A 6,000-nucleotide genomic window follows, 5' to 3' on the forward strand; every position below is an offset into this window, starting at 1 on the left:
TTTTTTTTGCAAGAAAACTTTAGTTCTATTCTCTTAGCAAATTTCATTTATACAATACAGTGTCATCAACTATGGTCACCACATTGCACATCAAACCTTCAGATCTTAGTCATCTTAGTACATACTCTTTTATCATCCTCTCCCTATCTTCCTTATACCCACACCAGACTTGGCAGATGCTTTTATAGTTTTTTACCATAAGTTTGATTTTTTTTTCTTTTTAAAAAAATTTCCACATAGTAAGTAATACCATGCAGTATTTGTCTTTCTCTGCCTGGCTTATTTCATACTAAAAGCCTGGTGCACAAAATTCGTACACTCGAGGGGGGGGGGGTTGTCTCTCAGCCTGAATTGCGAGAGGGTGCAGGCCAGGCCAAGGGACCCCATTGGTGCACGATCGGGGCTGGGGAGGGATGCGGGAGGTTGGCCAGACAGGGAGGGACCGCGGGAGGGCTCCAGGGCACATCTGCCCTATCTCGCTCAGTCCTGATCAGCCAGACCCCAGCAGCAAGATAACCTACCATCACAGTGTCTTCCCCCTGGTTGTCAGTGCATGTCATAGGGAGCAGTTGAACAGCCTTAGAATATCATTACCATATTACTATTTGATTGGTTGTATGGACGACCAGACACTTAGCCTATTAGGTTTTTATTATATAGGATAGCATACATCATGGCCTCCAGGTAGATCTATGCTATCACAAATGCTAGTATGTCTTTATTTCTAAAGGTTAAATAATATTCCATTGTGTGTGTGTGTGTGTGTGTGTGTGTGTGTGTACATTTATACATACCATCTTTTCTTTATCCATTTATCCATTGGTGGACACTTAGATTATTTGCAGGCCTTTGCTATTGTGAATGTTGCTGCAGTAAACATGGGAGTACACTATCTCTTTGAATAAGTTATTTAGCTTCCTTTGAATATATACCCAGAAGTGGGATTGCTGAATCATCTACCAGTGTTAACCTAAAAATAAAAGGCCCTTCAAAATGAGAGGCAACCAGCATTTACTGAGATCAATAAGAATAGCTATTAGGGATGAACTGATTCAGGCAGAAACCCAAATAGTATTTCGATTAGGAGACAAAAGCAGTGGGTATTTATGAGAAAGGGAAGGGAACCAATTACATCAATAAAAATAAGAGCTTTCTATTGGTGCAGATAACATAGTGAAGCTAATTCTAAGCAACTTTTTTAATCTATAGTCTAGTAGTCATCAGTCCAGTAGTCATAATAACTGCAGTGGATTTTATTTCGGGAGGAACACTGAGCTTCAGGAATCTACCATTTTATGACAAACAGGTAGCCAGCCTGCTTTTTGTCTTGGAATTAAGTTGTAAACACAACTCTCAATTAAATATAACTCTGAAAAATGACCCAGAGAATAAATGGTCAAGATTTCGTACTCTTGGAATTCCCATAAGACATGTAGCAGTACTAGCGTCCTATGACTGTCTTGCTGAAGTGTTTACTGTAGCAGTTCCTATAACAATGCTTTGTATACATCTATAGTTTTCAGCTTTGTCCATGGAGCAGGTATGATACCCTAACATATTCACAAATATACATATCCCATTTCCACATTCCTATTCTTCCCACTACCTTTTAATTTAGTAATTGGCATACAAATCGGAGACAGTTGTTCAAATTCAAACATATATAGAGACCATATGCAAATGGAGGCATGTCTAATTCCCAGTCCAAATTATTTCAGTGTCTCTTGTTCTGTTTCTCCATACAACAAATTACTTACATTTAAAATAAAGACATAAGATCAATGAGCAATATCTGTCAGGTTTCAAGTGCTACTCATCGAAGTTTATAAAAAAGAGAGCTCCATTAAAGGGATAAACAGGCAAACGATTAAAAACATGATGGCTGGAAAAAAACAGCCATTGATATAACTAAATCAGTGAAGAAAATGGAGGATAAAGGCTTAGAATATAAAAGCAAATACTGAAAAATGTCATTGTATTATATCATAAGAATGCAGAAAACAGAATTTGGAAATGGTGAATATTTTAAATGAGAAATAATTTTATATGCATAAAACATTTTAATTTAAGTATCTCCTTTTTCTCCTCTTATGTAGAGTATCACCAGGGTTGTCATTACTGAATTGCAAGAGATAACACCTACCCAAAAGAAGGGTAGGGAAAAGGAAACTACCATTGACTCCTACTCATTATGTACACCAGCAAACCACTTTCGCAGCCAATTTACCAACATCTGTTGCAAAATATTGGCAAGCTATTATACTAAAATATGTAAATAGTGGATGGTATTATTAATAGCTTTTGATTTCCTAATATTTTTATACATTTCCTTGTTTTATATGTTTTCTTTATCATACTTTTAAATATAGACATCATACAAAGTATGACCATTTATACTACATTCAAATGACTGGCAGTGATGGTGAACCTATGACACGTGTGTCAGCACTGACACGTGTAGCCATTTCTGATGACACGCGGCCACTGAGGCGGCTGCATGCCGAGGATGAAACATTTGCTGCTCCTGAGGATGAAACATTTGCGAAACAATGTTTTTTCCTCAAAGTGACACACTACCCGAGTTATGCTCAGTTTTTTGGCGAAGTTTGACACACCAAGTTCAAAAGGTTGCCCATCACTGGACTAGGGTGACTGCTTGGGATAGCTAGTAAAACCAACTATAATTATCTACATGCAACCCCTTCAATGCACCTATGATGGTATCTTTTGGTTTTTGTGAGTTAATTTTGTGTGTCAAGTTTGAGAATGTTTTTGGTTGAAATTAACATTTAAATCAATGAATTATGAGTAAAACAGATTGTTCTCCATAACGTGGATAAGCGTCATTTAATCAGTTTAAATTCTGAACAGAACAAAAAGACAACCTTCCCAGAGCAAGAGGGAATTCAGCAGTGTCTTTGGACTTCATCTGTACCATTGGCTTTCCTGGCTCTCCGGGCTGCCACCCCACACTGCAGAGTTTGGACTTGCCAACCTCCATAGTCACATGAACTAATTTCTTAATATCTCTCATATATAAAGATGATATAGATAGATATGGATATAGATGATATAGATATAGATATAGATGATATAGATATAGATATAGATATAGATATAGATATAGATATAGATATAGATATAGATATAGATATAGATATAGATATATAGATATAGATCCCATATTGGTTCTGTTGCTCTGGAGAACTCTGATTAATATCTCCTTTTTTCGCCCTAACCGGTTTGGCTCAGTGGATGGAGCGTCGGTCTGCGGACTGAAGGGTCCCAGGTTCGATTCCGGTCAAGGGCATGTACATTGGTTGCGAGCACATCCCCAGTGGGGGGTGTGCAGGAGGCAGCTGGTCGATGTATCTCTCTCATCGATGTTTCTAGCTCTCTATCCCTCTCCCTTTCTCTCTGTGAAAAATCAATAAAATATATTAAAAAAAAATATCTCCCTTTTTCAAATTTCAATTTCTATAATATGGTTTTATGGGCAATCATAACGATCTTGCATTATCAGAGTTCTCACCAATAAGGTTAGATTAAAGGTGAGCAAGCCTTCATCTGCACTGTTCCAAATAATATGACATTTTATGGTTTAACATTTATTGTTAAAATTTTTTTTTCAGTGTAGAAGTTATAAGTTGTAAGTTTTTTGATTTGGTCCTGGCTAGAAAACTGGTAGATGAAAATAGAAACCTCATCGTTAACTTAATAATTGTGAGTGAATAAATATTAGTAAGAAAAAAGAATCTGAACAAAGAGACAGTGGAAAAATAAATTTGTTTTTACATCTATAAAATGAACATTATAATATTTAATTCACAAAGCTGTTGAATATATTAACATATATAAGGAAAATAAATACACTATGAAAACTTTACATGAAAATTTAAATGAAGAATATAATTTTAAAATTCTGTAATATTAAGAATATTAATTTTGTATTATCTGCCTTTATTCTAGGGTAGATATATAAAAGTGAACAAAACAAAATACCCACACTAATTTGCTTATAGATACAATAATTCTTTTTTTCATGTAATTTGTGAATTATCTATAATAATAAAAGCATAATATGCTAATTAGACTAGACAGCTGAACAACCTTCCTGACGTCATTCCAGATGTCCTTCTGGATGAAGCCGTCATGGCGGGGGCTGAGGCAGAGAAGGTTAGGGGTTATTAGGCAGGCAGGTAAGCAGTTATGGGGCAATGAGGCAGGCAGGCAGAATGGTTAGGGGCAATGATGCAGGCAGGCAAGTGAGCAGTTAGGGGTGATCAGGCAGGCAGGCAAGCAGTTAGGGGCAATCAGGCAGGCAGGCAGATATGATTTGGGGTGATCAGGCAGGCAGGTGAGCAATTAGGAGCAATCAGGCAGGCAGGCAGAGGGGTTAGGGGTGATCAGGCAGGCAGGCGAGTGGTTAGAGGTGATCAGGTAGGAAGGCATAGTGGTTAGTGGTGAGCAGGCAGGCAGGCAGGCCAGTGGTTAGGAGACAGTGGTCCTGGATTGCTAGAGGGTTCAGGCCGTACTGAGCTCCCCCCATGCACGAATTTTGTGCACTGGGCCTCTAGTATATTATAAAGTTCATTTTATAAATGTAAAAACAAATTTATTTTCCCACTGCCTCTTTGTTCAGATTCTTTTATCTTATTAATATTTATTCACTCACAATTGTTAACTAAGTGATAAGATCTCTATTTTCATCTACAAGTTTTCTAGCCAGAATCAAATCAAAGAGTATTTTTTGAATAATTGAATTTAAAATTAACAATTCATTATAAATAATCTAGTTACTCAAATGCCTTAAAGGAATGGTATTAATCATTCCTTAAGTTTTCCTTATTTATAAGATAAATTTATGTAAGGAAACTTTTTAGAAGGAACTTTATACATTAACTTCATGTAAGGTAACTTTATTTTCTTTACTTAGCTCATACAATGGACTTGCAGATTAAAATGATTGATAGATATATAAATGTTTTGCATATTTCTGGCACAAAAGAGCTGCTCAATAGCATTACCTTTATTTGTAGGTCTGGATGAAGGGATAATGTAAAATCAATAACATATGTGAAAACCAAACTGATTTTTGTATTTTCCATAAATAGTTAAGGATTCCAGTTTGGTTTTATTATATAACCAAGATAAAGGAAAATGGTATATAACCTCCATCTTTAAAATATGGATACAATGAAATAAACATCTTTATCACTAACTTTTATTTTCCTTCAAAAGTTAGGCTGGGATAACTATATTTAAATTAAAAAAATATAATAATAAGGATGTTAGGGTTTTTTTGTACAGTAACAATGCTATACTAGTACATATTCAATCACATTTGTTTCTCTGACACTGACTTAAAGCTGTTTGCCAAGTTCTGTGGTGTAAACATTCAAACCATGGCTAATTTCAAGCTATAAATGTTACATTGCTGAATGTGGAGTTGGGAAGAGAAGCATAAAATTAGCTCATGAGAGGATATATAATCTGACATCTGGATACTACTCACTTCTCCTATTGTAAGGACATCATAAATATACACATAGATGAAAATATATAAATATATACTAAACCAAGCTGAATCTACTATTTGTGGTATATATATATTGTTAAGCATAAGTGTCTTTGGAGAATTCATTGACAAATTATCATTTTAATAAATTCTCAAGCCCTCTATATCCCACATATTAAACTTCATTTTATTTGGTACAAACTATGGGCATGAATGCACATACTAGAATCTGAGGGATATTAGCAAAAATACAAATAGAGATAGTGGAAAGGAAAAATACATTTGTCTTTTTAGAAGGCATCCCTAAAAGGCAGAGTGTGAAACAATATGTGTAAAAAAATCCAAACCTAGGTATCTTTGGTAAAATGTCTAAAATCCTGTCATTTTTCCTTAATCTTTTCATTAAAACCTGCTATGGCAAAAGTATAGATGCATACATATAAGTTAGTAACTTTTCTTAAGAGGTGTCATCAATCATACAT

This window comes from Eptesicus fuscus, chromosome 8, assembly GCF_027574615.1.
Source record: "Eptesicus fuscus isolate TK198812 chromosome 8, DD_ASM_mEF_20220401, whole genome shotgun sequence".
Classification (NCBI taxonomy): domain Eukaryota; kingdom Metazoa; phylum Chordata; class Mammalia; order Chiroptera; family Vespertilionidae; genus Eptesicus; species Eptesicus fuscus.